Below are 12,006 nucleotides of genomic sequence, written 5' to 3'. Positions count from 1 at the left end.
ACAGAAATCTCTGGTCTTGGTCGAAATCTCAACTGACTCTTGAAAAATCTGACTTTGCTTTCATTTTCAGTTTGGACATTTACTCATTCTCAGAAGACTTTGGTGAATCCATTGTAGATGTCCAGTGTGTGAGGTGATTTACTTTGTGCAAGGCTTTAGTTGTTAAATGGGAAACGAGTAACCAACTAGTCATCGACAACTGTCTTGAGTTTGGCATTTGTGACAATGTCCTGGGACATCCCACAAACGCGTCACCTTCTAACTACGAGTGTGTGGCCTGTGAGTGGTATAGAGCGAAATCGATTACATGTACGTGTTCGTGAGAGTCCCAGCTTTCCATAGAGGGGTCACAGTAGTTTCTAGCTCCAACTATTCAGTCTATACAGATGTTTTGGTTAGAAGTGTTAAAGCCCAACACTGCCAACGTATAGTTAGTACCAATGCTCCACGTTTTTTCAAACGTCCTCCACACCAGCTCCTCGTTAGTATAGTGGTGAGTATCCCCGCCTGTCACGCGGGAGACCGGGGTTCAATTCCCCGACGGGGAGAAAGGACTGCTTTTTTTTTAGGGTGAACAATGTAGCTGAGCCCACTATGCGAAAAATATGCTTGGAGATAAAGCTTTATGATATGATTTCCAGCATTATCTCAGTATTCCAAGGCATTGGTTGTTCAGTGGTAGAATTCTCGCCTGCCACGCGGGAGGCCCGGGTTCGATTCCCGGCCAATGCAGGATGTTTTGAACATGTAATTTCGAGAAGTATGCAAACCCCTGAGGAAGAAATCTGTGCTCGATTGCCAGGCCAACAGAAATCTCTGGTCTTGGTCGAAATCTCAACTGACTCTTGAAAAATCTGACTTTGCTTTCATTTTCAGTTTGGACATTTACTCATTCTCAGAAGACTTTGGTGAATCCATTGTAGATGTCCAGTGTGTGAGGTGATTTACTTTGTGCAAGGCTTTAGTTGTTAAATGGGAAACGAGTAACCAACTAGTCATCGACAACTGTCTTGAGTTTGGCATTTGTGACAATGTCCTGGGACATCCCACAAACGCGTCACCTTCTAACTACGAGTGTGTGGCCTGTGAGTGGTATAGAGCGAAATCGATTACATGTACGTGTTCGTGAGAGTCCCAGCTTTCCATAGAGGGGTCACAGTAGTTTCTAGCTCCAACTATTCAGTCTATACAGATGTTTTGGTTAGAAGTGTTAAAGCCCAACACTGCCAACGTATAGTTAGTACCAATGCTCCACGTTTTTTCAAACGTCCTCCACACCAGCTCCTCGTTAGTATAGTGGTGAGTATCCCCGCCTGTCACGCGGGAGACCGGGGTTCAATTCCCCGACGGGGAGAAAGGACTGCTTTTTTTTTAGGGTGAACAATGTAGCTGAGCCCACTATGCGAAAAATATGCTTGGAGATAAAGCTTTATGATACGATTTCCAGCATTATCTCAGTATTCCAAGGCATTGGTTGTTCAGTGGTAGAATTCTCGCCTGCCACGCGGGAGGCCCGGGTTCGATTCCCGGCCAATGCAGGATGTTTTGAACATGTAATTTCGAGAAGTATGCAAACCCCTGAGGAAGAAATCTGTGCTCGATTGCCAGGCCAACAGAAATCTCTGGTCTTGGTCGAAATCTCAACTGACTCTTGAAAAATCTGACTTTGCTTTCATTTTCAGTTTGGACATTTACTCATTCTCAGAAGACTTTGGTGAATCCATTGTAGATGTCCAGTGTGTGAGGTGATTTACTTTGTGCAAGGCTTTAGTTGTTAAATGGGAAACGAGTAACCAACTAGTCATCGACAACTGTCTTGAGTTTGGCATTTGTGACAATGTCCTGGGACATCCCACAAACGCGTCACCTTCTAACTACGAGTGTGTGGCCTGTGAGTGGTATAGAGCGAAATCGATTACATGTACGTGTTCGTGAGAGTCCCAGCTTTCCATAGAGGGGTCACAGTAGTTTCTAGCTCCAACTATTCAGTCTATACAGATGTTTTGGTTAGAAGTGTTAAAGCCCAACACTGCCAACGTATAGTTAGTACCAATGCTCCACGTTTTTTCAAACGTCCTCCACACCAGCTCCTCGTTAGTATAGTGGTGAGTATCCCCGCCTGTCACGCGGGAGACCGGGGTTCAATTCCCCGACGGGGAGAAAGGACTGCTTTTTTTTTAGGGTGAACAATGTAGCTGAGCCCACTATGCGAAAAATATGCTTGGAGATAAAGCTTTATGATACGATTTCCAGCATTATCTCAGTATTCCAAGGCATTGGTTGTTCAGTGGTAGAATTCTCGCCTGCCACGCGGGAGGCCCGGGTTCGATTCCCGGCCAATGCAGGATGTTTTGAACATGTAATTTCGAGAAGTATGCAAACCCCTGAGGAAGAAATCTGTGCTCGATTGCCAGGCCAACAGAAATCTCTGGTCTTGGTCGAAATCTCAACTGACTCTTGAAAAATCTGACTTTGCTTTCATTTTCAGTTTGGACATTTACTCATTCTCAGAAGACTTTGGTGAATCCATTGTAGATGTCCAGTGTGTGAGGTGATTTACTTTGTGCAAGGCTTTAGTTGTTAAATGGGAAACGAGTAACCAACTAGTCATCGACAACTGTCTTGAGTTTGGCATTTGTGACAATGTCCTGGGACATCCCACAAACGCGTCACCTTCTAACTACGAGTGTGTGGCCTGTGAGTGGTATAGAGCGAAATCGATTACATGTACGTGTTCGTGAGAGTCCCAGCTTTCCATAGAGGGGTCACAGTAGTTTCTAGCTCCAACTATTCAGTCTATACAGATGTTTTGGTTAGAAGTGTTAAAGCCCAACACTGCCAACGTATAGTTAGTACCAATGCTCCACGTTTTTTCAAACGTCCTCCACACCAGCTCCTCGTTAGTATAGTGGTGAGTATCCCCGCCTGTCACGCGGGAGACCGGGGTTCAATTCCCCGACGGGGAGAAAGGACTGCTTTTTTTTTAGGGTGAACAATGTAGCTGAGCCCACTATGCGAAAAATATGCTTGGAGATAAAGCTTTATGATACGATTTCCAGCATTATCTCAGTATTCCAAGGCATTGGTTGTTCAGTGGTAGAATTCTCGCCTGCCACGCGGGAGGCCCGGGTTCGATTCCCGGCCAATGCAGGATGTTTTGAACATGTAATTTCGAGAAGTATGCAAACCCCTGAGGAAGAAATCTGTGCTCGATTGCCAGGCCAACAGAAATCTCTGGTCTTGGTCGAAATCTCAACTGACTCTTGAAAAATCTGACTTTGCTTTCATTTTCAGTTTGGACTTTTACTCATTCTCAGAAGACTTTGGTGAATCCATTGTAGATGTCCAGTGTGTGAGGTGATTTACTTTGTGCAAGGCTTTAGTTGTTAAATGGGAAACGAGTAACCAACTAGTCATCGACAACTGTCTTGAGTTTGGCATTTGTGACAATGTCCTGGGACATCCCACAAACGCGTCACCTTCTAACTACGAGTGTGTGGCCTGTGAGTGGTATAGAGCGAAATCGATTACATGTACGTGTTCGTGAGAGTCCCAGCTTTCCATAGAGGGGTCACAGTAGTTTCTAGCTCCAACTATTCAGTCTATACAGATGTTTTGGTTAGAAGTGTTAAAGCCCAACACTGCCAACGTATAGTTAGTACCAATGCTCCACGTTTTTTCAAACGTCCTCCACACCAGCTCCTCGTTAGTATAGTGGTGAGTATCCCCGCCTGTCACGCGGGAGACCGGGGTTCAATTCCCCGACGGGGAGAAAGGACTGCTTTTTTTTTAGGGTGAACAATGTAGCTGAGCCCACTATGCGAAAAATATGCTTGGAGATAAAGCTTTATGATACGATTTCCAGCATTATCTCAGTATTCCAAGGCATTGGTTGTTCAGTGGTAGAATTCTCCCCTGCCACGCGGGAGGCCCGGCTTCGATTCCCGGCCAATGCAGGATGTTTTGAACATGTAATTTCGAGAAGTATGCAAACCCCTGAGGAAGAAATCTGTGCTCGATTGCCAGGCCAACAGAAATCTCTGGTCTTGGTCGAAATCTCAACTGACTCTTGAAAAATCTGACTTTGCTTTCATTTTCAGTTTGGACTTTTACTCATTCTCAGAAGACTTTGGTGAATCCATTGTAGATGTCCAGTGTGTGAGGTGATTTACTTTGTGCAAGGCTTTAGTTGTTAAATGGGAAACGAGTAACCAACTAGTCATCGACAACTGTCTTGAGTTTGGCATTTGTGACAATGTCCTGGGACATCCCACAAACGCGTCACCTTCTAACTACGAGTGTGTGGCCTGTGAGTGGTATAGAGCGAAATCGATTACATGTACGTGTTCGTGAGAGTCCCAGCTTTCCATAGAGGGGTCACAGTAGTTTCTAGCTCCAACTATTCAGTCTATACAGATGTTTTGGTTAGAAGTGTTAAAGCCCAACACTGCCAACGTATAGTTAGTACCAATGCTCCACGTTTTTTCAAACGTCCTCCACACCAGCTCCTCGTTAGTATAGTGGTGAGTATCCCCGCCTGTCACGCGGGAGACCGGGGTTCAATTCCCCGACGGGGAGAAAGGACTGCTTTTTTTTTAGGGTGAACAATGTAGCTGAGCCCACTATGCGAAAAATATGCTTGGAGATAAAGCTTTATGATACGATTTCCAGCATTATCTCAGTATTCCAAGGCATTGGTTGTTCAGTGGTAGAATTCTCGCCTGCCACGCGGGAGGCCCGGGTTCGATTCCCGGCCAATGCAGGATGTTTTGAACATGTAATTTCGAGAAGTATGCAAACCCCTGAGGAAGAAATCTGTGCTCGATTGCCAGGCCAACAGAAATCTCTGGTCTTGGTCGAAATCTCAACTGACTCTTGAAAAATCTGACTTTGCTTTCATTTTCAGTTTGGACTTTTACTCATTCTCAGAAGACTTTGGTGAATCCATTGTAGATGTCCAGTGTGTGAGGTGATTTACTTTGTGCAAGGCTTTAGTTGTTAAATGGGAAACGAGTAACCAACTAGTCATCGACAACTGTCTTGAGTTTGGCATTTGTGACAATGTCCTGGGACATCCCACAAACGCGTCACCTTCTAACTACGAGTGTGTGGCCTGTGAGTGGTATAGAGCGAAATCGATTACATGTACGTGTTCGTGAGAGTCCCAGCTTTCCATAGAGGGGTCACAGTAGTTTCTAGCTCCAACTATTCAGTCTATACAGATGTTTTGGTTAGAAGTGTTAAAGCCCAACACTGCCAACGTATAGTTAGTACCAATGCTCCACGTTTTTTCAAACGTCCTCCACACCAGCTCCTCGTTAGTATAGTGGTGAGTATCCCCGCCTGTCACGCGGGAGACCGGGGTTCAATTCCCCGACGGGGAGAAAGGACTGCTTTTTTTTTAGGGTGAACAATGTAGCTGAGCCCACTATGCGAAAAATATGCTTGGAGATAAAGCTTTATGATACGATTTCCAGCATTATCTCAGTATTCCAAGGCATTGGTTGTTCAGTGGTAGAATTCTCGCCTGCCACGCGGGAGGCCCGGGTTCGATTCCCGGCCAATGCAGGATGTTTTGAACATGTAATTTCGAGAAGTATGCAAACCCCTGAGGAAGAAATCTGTGCTCGATTGCCAGGCCAACAGAAATCTCTGGTCTTGGTCGAAATCTCAACTGACTCTTGAAAAATCTGACTTTGCTTTCATTTTCAGTTTGGACTTTTACTCATTCTCAGAAGACTTTGGTGAATCCATTGTAGATGTCCAGTGTGTGAGGTGATTTACTTTGTGCAAGGCTTTAGTTGTTAAATGGGAAACGAGTAACCAACTAGTCATCGACAACTGTCTTGAGTTTGGCATTTGTGACAATGTCCTGGGACATCCCACAAACGCGTCACCTTCTAACTACGAGTGTGTGGCCTGTGAGTGGTATAGAGCGAAATCGATTACATGTACGTGTTCGTGAGAGTCCCAGCTTTCCATAGAGGGGTCACAGTAGTTTCTAGCTCCAACTATTCAGTCTATACAGATGTTTTGGTTAGAAGTGTTAAAGCCCAACACTGCCAACGTATAGTTAGTACCAATGCTCCACGTTTTTTCAAACGTCCTCCACACCAGCTCCTCGTTAGTATAGTGGTGAGTATCCCCGCCTGTCACGCGGGAGACCGGGGTTCAATTCCCCGACGGGGAGAAAGGACTGCTTTTTTTTTAGGGTGAACAATGTAGCTGAGCCCACTATGCGAAAAATATGCTTGGAGATAAAGCTTTATGATACGATTTCCAGCATTATCTCAGTATTCCAAGGCATTGGTTGTTCAGTGGTAGAATTCTCGCCTGCCACGCGGGAGGCCCGGGTTCGATTCCCGGCCAATGCAGGATGTTTTGAACATGTAATTTCGAGAAGTATGCAAACCCCTGAGGAAGAAATCTGTGCTCGATTGCCAGGCCAACAGAAATCTCTGGTCTTGGTCGAAATCTCAACTGACTCTTGAAAAATCTGACTTTGCTTTCATTTTCAGTTTGGACTTTTACTCATTCTCAGAAGACTTTGGTGAATCCATTGTAGATGTCCAGTGTGTGAGGTGATTTACTTTGTGCAAGGCTTTAGTTGTTAAATGGGAAACGAGTAACCAACTAGTCATCGACAACTGTCTTGAGTTTGGCATTTGTGACAATGTCCTGGGACATCCCACAAACGCGTCACCTTCTAACTACGAGTGTGTGGCCTGTGAGTGGTATAGAGCGAAATCGATTACATGTACGTGTTCGTGAGAGTCCCAGCTTTCCATAGAGGGGTCACAGTAGTTTCTAGCTCCAACTATTCAGTCTATACAGATGTTTTGGTTAGAAGTGTTAAAGCCCAACACTGCCAACGTATAGTTAGTACCAATGCTCCACGTTTTTTCAAACGTCCTCCACACCAGCTCCTCGTTAGTATAGTGGTGAGTATCCCCGCCTGTCACGCGGGAGACCGGGGTTCAATTCCCCGACGGGGAGAAAGGACTGCTTTTTTTTTAGGGTGAACAATGTAGCTGAGCCCACTATGCGAAAAATATGCTTGGAGATAAAGCTTTATGATACGATTTCCAGCATTATCTCAGTATTCCAAGGCATTGGTTGTTCAGTGGTAGAATTCTCGCCTGCCACGCGGGAGGCCCGGGTTCGATTCCCGGCCAATGCAGGATGTTTTGAACATGTAATTTCGAGAAGTATGCAAACCCCTGAGGAAGAAATCTGTGCTCGATTGCCAGGCCAACAGAAATCTCTGGTCTTGGTCGAAATCTCAACTGACTCTTGAAAAATCTGACTTTGCTTTCATTTTCAGTTTGGACTTTTACTCATTCTCAGAAGACTTTGGTGAATCCATTGTAGATGTCCAGTGTGTGAGGTGATTTACTTTGTGCAAGGCTTTAGTTGTTAAATGGGAAACGAGTAACCAACTAGTCATCGACAACTGTCTTGAGTTTGGCATTTGTGACAATGTCCTGGGACATCCCACAAACGCGTCACCTTCTAACTACGAGTGTGTGGCCTGTGAGTGGTATAGAGCGAAATCGATTACATGTACGTGTTCGTGAGAGTCCCAGCTTTCCATAGAGGGGTCACAGTAGTTTCTAGCTCCAACTATTCAGTCTATACAGATGTTTTGGTTAGAAGTGTTAAAGCCCAACACTGCCAACGTATAGTTAGTACCAATGCTCCACGTTTTTTCAAACGTCCTCCACACCAGCTCCTCGTTAGTATAGTGGTGAGTATCCCCGCCTGTCACGCGGGAGACCGGGGTTCAATTCCCCGACGGGGAGAAAGGACTGCTTTTTTTTTAGGGTGAACAATGTAGCTGAGCCCACTATGCGAAAAATATGCTTGGAGATAAAGCTTTATGATACGATTTCCAGCATTATCTCAGTATTCCAAGGCATTGGTTGTTCAGTGGTAGAATTCTCGCCTGCCACGCGGGAGGCCCGGGTTCGATTCCCGGCCAATGCAGGATGTTTTGAACATGTAATTTCGAGAAGTATGCAAACCCCTGAGGAAGAAATCTGTGCTCGATTGCCAGGCCAACAGAAATCTCTGGTCTTGGTCGAAATCTCAACTGACTCTTGAAAAATCTGACTTTGCTTTCATTTTCAGTTTGGACTTTTACTCATTCTCAGAAGACTTTGGTGAATCCATTGTAGATGTCCAGTGTGTGAGGTGATTTACTTTGTGCAAGGCTTTAGTTGTTAAATGGGAAACGAGTAACCAACTAGTCATCGACAACTGTCTTGAGTTTGGCATTTGTGACAATGTCCTGGGACATCCCACAAACGCGTCACCTTCTAACTACGAGTGTGTGGCCTGTGAGTGGTATAGAGCGAAATCGATTACATGTACGTGTTCGTGAGAGTCCCAGCTTTCCATAGAGGGGTCACAGTAGTTTCTAGCTCCAACTATTCAGTCTATACAGATGTTTTGGTTAGAAGTGTTAAAGCCCAACACTGCCAACGTATAGTTAGTACCAATGCTCCACGTTTTTTCAAACGTCCTCCACACCAGCTCCTCGTTAGTATAGTGGTGAGTATCCCCGCCTGTCACGCGGGAGACCGGGGTTCAATTCCCCGACGGGGAGAAAGGACTGCTTTTTTTTTTTAGGGTGAACAATGTAGCTGAGCCCACTATGCGAAAAATATGCTTGGAGATAAAGCTTTATGATACGATTTCCAGCATTATCTCAGTATTCCAAGGCATTGGTTGTTCAGTGGTAGAATTCTCCCCTGCCACGCGGGAGGCCCGGGTTCGATTCCCGGCCAATGCAGGATGTTTTGAACATGTAATTTCGAGAAGTATGCAAACCCCTGAGGAAGAAATCTGTGCTCGATTGCCAGGCCAACAGAAATCTCTGGTCTTGGTCGAAATCTCAACTGACTCTTGAAAAATCTGACTTTGCTTTCATTTTCAGTTTGGACTTTTACTCATTCTCAGAAGACTTTGGTGAATCCATTGTAGATGTCCAGTGTGTGAGGTGATTTACTTTGTGCAAGGCTTTAGTTGTTAAATGGGAAACGAGTAACCAACTAGTCATCGACAACTGTCTTGAGTTTGGCATTTGTGACAATGTCCTGGGACATCCCACAAACGCGTCACCTTCTAACTACGAGTGTGTGGCCTGTGAGTGGTATAGAGCGAAATCGATTACATGTACGTGTTCGTGAGAGTCCCAGCTTTCCATAGAGGGGTCACAGTAGTTTCTAGCTCCAACTATTCAGTCTATACAGATGTTTTGGTTAGAAGTGTTAAAGCCCAACACTGCCAACGTATAGTTAGTACCAATGCTCCACGTTTTTTCAAACGTCCTCCACACCAGCTCCTCGTTAGTATAGTGGTGAGTATCCCCGCCTGTCACGCGGGAGACCGGGGTTCAATTCCCCGACGGGGAGAAAGGACTGCTTTTTTTTTAGGGTGAACAATGTAGCTGAGCCCACTATGCGAAAAATATGCTTGGAGATAAAGCTTTATGATACGATTTCCAGCATTATCTCAGTATTCCAAGGCATTGGTTGTTCAGTGGTAGAATTCTCCCCTGCCACGCGGGAGGCCCGGCTTCGATTCCCGGCCAATGCAGGATGTTTTGAACATGTAATTTCGAGAAGTATGCAAACCCCTGAGGAAGAAATCTGTGCTCGATTGCCAGGCCAACAGAAATCTCTGGTCTTGGTCGAAATCTCAACTGACTCTTGAAAAATCTGACTTTGCTTTCATTTTCAGTTTGGACTTTTACTCATTCTCAGAAGACTTTGGTGAATCCATTGTAGATGTCCAGTGTGTGAGGTGATTTACTTTGTGCAAGGCTTTAGTTGTTAAATGGGAAACGAGTAACCAACTAGTCATCGACAACTGTCTTGAGTTTGGCATTTGTGACAATGTCCTGGGACATCCCACAAACGCGTCACCTTCTAACTACGAGTGTGTGGCCTGTGAGTGGTATAGAGCGAAATCGATTACATGTACGTGTTCGTGAGAGTCCCAGCTTTCCATAGAGGGGTCACAGTAGTTTCTAGCTCCAACTATTCAGTCTATACAGATGTTTTGGTTAGAAGTGTTAAAGCCCAACACTGCCAACGTATAGTTAGTACCAATGCTCCACGTTTTTTCAAACGTCCTCCACACCAGCTCCTCGTTAGTATAGTGGTGAGTATCCCCGCCTGTCACGCGGGAGACCGGGGTTCAATTCCCCGACGGGGAGAAAGGACTGCTTTTTTTTTTAGGGTGAACAATGTAGCTGAGCCCACTATGCGAAAAATATGCTTGGAGATAAAGCTTTATGATACGATTTCCAGCATTATCTCAGTATTCCAAGGCATTGGTTGTTCAGTGGTAGAATTCTCGCCTGCCCTGCGGGAGGCCCGGCTTCGATTCCCGGCCAATGCAGGATGTTTTGAACATGTAATTTCGAGAAGTATGCAAACCCCTGAGGAAGAAATCTGTGCTCGATTGCCAGGCCAACAGAAATCTCTGGTCTTGGTCGAAATCTCAACTGACTCTTGAAAAATCTGACTTTGCTTTCATTTTCAGTTTGGACTTTTACTCATTCTCAGAAGACTTTGGTGAATCCATTGTAGATGTCCAGTGTGTGAGGTGATTTACTTTGTGCAAGGCTTTAGTTGTTAAATGGGAAACGAGTAACCAACTAGTCATCGACAACTGTCTTGAGTTTGGCATTTGTGACAATGTCCTGGGACATCCCACAAACGCGTCACCTTCTAACTACGAGTGTGTGGCCTGTGAGTGGTATAGAGCGAAATCGATTACATGTACGTGTTCGTGAGAGTCCCAGCTTTCCATAGAGGGGTCACAGTAGTTTCTAGCTCCAACTATTCAGTCTATACAGATGTTTTGGTTAGAAGTGTTAAAGCCCAACACTGCCAACGTATAGTTAGTACCAATGCTCCACGTTTTTTCAAACGTCCTCCACACCAGCTCCTCGTTAGTATAGTGGTGAGTATCCCCGCCTGTCACGCGGGAGACCGGGGTTCAATTCCCCGACGGGGAGAAAGGACTGCTTTTTTTTAGGGTGAACAATGTAGCTGAGCCCACTATGCGAAAAATATGCTTGGAGATAAAGCTTTATGATACGATTTCCAGCATTATCTCAGTATTCCAAGGCATTGGTTGTTCAGTGGTAGAATTCTCGCCTGCCCTGCGGGAGGCCCGGCTTCGATTCCCGGCCAATGCAGGATGTTTTGAACATGTAATTTCGAGAAGTATGCAAACCCCTGAGGAAGAAATCTGTGCTCGATTGCCAGGCCAACAGAAATCTCTGGTCTTGGTCGAAATCTCAACTGACTCTTGAAAAATCTGACTTTGCTTTCATTTTCAGTTTGGACTTTTACTCATTCTCAGAAGACTTTGGTGAATCCATTGTAGATGTCCAGTGTGTGAGGTGATTTACTTTGTGCAAGGCTTTAGTTGTTAAATGGGAAACGAGTAACCAACTAGTCATCGACAACTGTCTTGAGTTTGGCATTTGTGACAATGTCCTGGGACATCCCACAAACGCGTCACCTTCTAACTACGAGTGTGTGGCCTGTGAGTGGTATAGAGCGAAATCGATTACATGTACGTGTTCGTGAGAGTCCCAGCTTTCCATAGAGGGGTCACAGTAGTTTCTAGCTCCAACTATTCAGTCTATACAGATGTTTTGGTTAGAAGTGTTAAAGCCCAACACTGCCAACGTATAGTTAGTACCAATGCTCCACGTTTTTTCAAACGTCCTCCACACCAGCTCCTCGTTAGTATAGTGGTGAGTATCCCCGCCTGTCACGCGGGAGACCGGGGTTCAATTCCCCGACGGGGAGAAAGGACTGCTTTTTTTTAGGGTGAACAATGTAGCTGAGCCCACTATGCGAAAAATATGCTTGGAGATAAAGCTTTATGATACGATTTCCAGCATTATCTCAGTATTCCAAGGCATTGGTTGTTCAGTGGTAGAATTCTCGCCTGCCCTGCGGGAGGCCCGGCTTCGATTCC

General features: G+C 45.3%; 27 non-coding genes across 27 annotated transcripts; all 27 read left to right on the top strand.

Moving 5' to 3' along the window:
- The first annotated feature begins 476 nt into the window (after positions 1–476).
- trnad-guc (transfer RNA aspartic acid (anticodon GUC)) lies at positions 477–548 on the top strand. Its single transcript has one exon. It is a non-coding gene; the product is annotated as a tRNA-Asp (tRNA).
- A 113-nt stretch (positions 549–661) lies between these two features.
- Positions 662–732, top strand: trnag-gcc (transfer RNA glycine (anticodon GCC)). Its single transcript has one exon. It is a non-coding gene; the product is annotated as a tRNA-Gly (tRNA).
- Positions 733–1,282: 550 nt separating this feature from the next.
- trnad-guc (transfer RNA aspartic acid (anticodon GUC)) lies at positions 1,283–1,354 on the top strand. Its single transcript has one exon. It is a non-coding gene; the product is annotated as a tRNA-Asp (tRNA).
- Positions 1,355–1,467: 113 nt separating this feature from the next.
- On the top strand, positions 1,468–1,538 carry trnag-gcc (transfer RNA glycine (anticodon GCC)). Its single transcript has one exon. It is a non-coding gene; the product is annotated as a tRNA-Gly (tRNA).
- A 550-nt stretch (positions 1,539–2,088) lies between these two features.
- Positions 2,089–2,160, top strand: trnad-guc (transfer RNA aspartic acid (anticodon GUC)). The gene has a single exon. It is a non-coding gene; the product is annotated as a tRNA-Asp (tRNA).
- Positions 2,161–2,273: 113 nt separating this feature from the next.
- Positions 2,274–2,344, top strand: trnag-gcc (transfer RNA glycine (anticodon GCC)). Its single transcript has one exon. It is a non-coding gene; the product is annotated as a tRNA-Gly (tRNA).
- A 550-nt stretch (positions 2,345–2,894) lies between these two features.
- On the top strand, positions 2,895–2,966 carry trnad-guc (transfer RNA aspartic acid (anticodon GUC)). The gene has a single exon. It is a non-coding gene; the product is annotated as a tRNA-Asp (tRNA).
- Positions 2,967–3,079: 113 nt separating this feature from the next.
- trnag-gcc (transfer RNA glycine (anticodon GCC)) lies at positions 3,080–3,150 on the top strand. The gene has a single exon. It is a non-coding gene; the product is annotated as a tRNA-Gly (tRNA).
- A 550-nt stretch (positions 3,151–3,700) lies between these two features.
- trnad-guc (transfer RNA aspartic acid (anticodon GUC)) lies at positions 3,701–3,772 on the top strand. The gene has a single exon. It is a non-coding gene; the product is annotated as a tRNA-Asp (tRNA).
- Positions 3,773–4,506: 734 nt separating this feature from the next.
- On the top strand, positions 4,507–4,578 carry trnad-guc (transfer RNA aspartic acid (anticodon GUC)). Its single transcript has one exon. It is a non-coding gene; the product is annotated as a tRNA-Asp (tRNA).
- Positions 4,579–4,691: 113 nt separating this feature from the next.
- trnag-gcc (transfer RNA glycine (anticodon GCC)) lies at positions 4,692–4,762 on the top strand. Its single transcript has one exon. It is a non-coding gene; the product is annotated as a tRNA-Gly (tRNA).
- A 550-nt stretch (positions 4,763–5,312) lies between these two features.
- On the top strand, positions 5,313–5,384 carry trnad-guc (transfer RNA aspartic acid (anticodon GUC)). The gene has a single exon. It is a non-coding gene; the product is annotated as a tRNA-Asp (tRNA).
- A 113-nt stretch (positions 5,385–5,497) lies between these two features.
- Positions 5,498–5,568, top strand: trnag-gcc (transfer RNA glycine (anticodon GCC)). Its single transcript has one exon. It is a non-coding gene; the product is annotated as a tRNA-Gly (tRNA).
- A 550-nt stretch (positions 5,569–6,118) lies between these two features.
- trnad-guc (transfer RNA aspartic acid (anticodon GUC)) lies at positions 6,119–6,190 on the top strand. The gene has a single exon. It is a non-coding gene; the product is annotated as a tRNA-Asp (tRNA).
- A 113-nt stretch (positions 6,191–6,303) lies between these two features.
- On the top strand, positions 6,304–6,374 carry trnag-gcc (transfer RNA glycine (anticodon GCC)). Its single transcript has one exon. It is a non-coding gene; the product is annotated as a tRNA-Gly (tRNA).
- A 550-nt stretch (positions 6,375–6,924) lies between these two features.
- trnad-guc (transfer RNA aspartic acid (anticodon GUC)) lies at positions 6,925–6,996 on the top strand. Its single transcript has one exon. It is a non-coding gene; the product is annotated as a tRNA-Asp (tRNA).
- A 113-nt stretch (positions 6,997–7,109) lies between these two features.
- Positions 7,110–7,180, top strand: trnag-gcc (transfer RNA glycine (anticodon GCC)). Its single transcript has one exon. It is a non-coding gene; the product is annotated as a tRNA-Gly (tRNA).
- A 550-nt stretch (positions 7,181–7,730) lies between these two features.
- Positions 7,731–7,802, top strand: trnad-guc (transfer RNA aspartic acid (anticodon GUC)). The gene has a single exon. It is a non-coding gene; the product is annotated as a tRNA-Asp (tRNA).
- Positions 7,803–7,915: 113 nt separating this feature from the next.
- On the top strand, positions 7,916–7,986 carry trnag-gcc (transfer RNA glycine (anticodon GCC)). Its single transcript has one exon. It is a non-coding gene; the product is annotated as a tRNA-Gly (tRNA).
- A 550-nt stretch (positions 7,987–8,536) lies between these two features.
- trnad-guc (transfer RNA aspartic acid (anticodon GUC)) lies at positions 8,537–8,608 on the top strand. Its single transcript has one exon. It is a non-coding gene; the product is annotated as a tRNA-Asp (tRNA).
- Positions 8,609–8,723: 115 nt separating this feature from the next.
- Positions 8,724–8,794, top strand: trnag-gcc (transfer RNA glycine (anticodon GCC)). The gene has a single exon. It is a non-coding gene; the product is annotated as a tRNA-Gly (tRNA).
- Positions 8,795–9,344: 550 nt separating this feature from the next.
- On the top strand, positions 9,345–9,416 carry trnad-guc (transfer RNA aspartic acid (anticodon GUC)). The gene has a single exon. It is a non-coding gene; the product is annotated as a tRNA-Asp (tRNA).
- Positions 9,417–10,150: 734 nt separating this feature from the next.
- trnad-guc (transfer RNA aspartic acid (anticodon GUC)) lies at positions 10,151–10,222 on the top strand. The gene has a single exon. It is a non-coding gene; the product is annotated as a tRNA-Asp (tRNA).
- A 114-nt stretch (positions 10,223–10,336) lies between these two features.
- trnag-gcc (transfer RNA glycine (anticodon GCC)) lies at positions 10,337–10,407 on the top strand. Its single transcript has one exon. It is a non-coding gene; the product is annotated as a tRNA-Gly (tRNA).
- Positions 10,408–10,957: 550 nt separating this feature from the next.
- On the top strand, positions 10,958–11,029 carry trnad-guc (transfer RNA aspartic acid (anticodon GUC)). The gene has a single exon. It is a non-coding gene; the product is annotated as a tRNA-Asp (tRNA).
- A 112-nt stretch (positions 11,030–11,141) lies between these two features.
- Positions 11,142–11,212, top strand: trnag-gcc (transfer RNA glycine (anticodon GCC)). The gene has a single exon. It is a non-coding gene; the product is annotated as a tRNA-Gly (tRNA).
- A 550-nt stretch (positions 11,213–11,762) lies between these two features.
- Positions 11,763–11,834, top strand: trnad-guc (transfer RNA aspartic acid (anticodon GUC)). Its single transcript has one exon. It is a non-coding gene; the product is annotated as a tRNA-Asp (tRNA).
- Positions 11,835–12,006: the final 172 nt, after the last annotated feature.

This window comes from Oncorhynchus clarkii, chromosome 29, assembly GCF_045791955.1.
Source record: "Oncorhynchus clarkii lewisi isolate Uvic-CL-2024 chromosome 29, UVic_Ocla_1.0, whole genome shotgun sequence".
NCBI classification, from domain to species: domain Eukaryota; kingdom Metazoa; phylum Chordata; class Actinopteri; order Salmoniformes; family Salmonidae; genus Oncorhynchus; species Oncorhynchus clarkii.
This window is presented reverse-complemented; position numbering and strand designations above follow the sequence as displayed.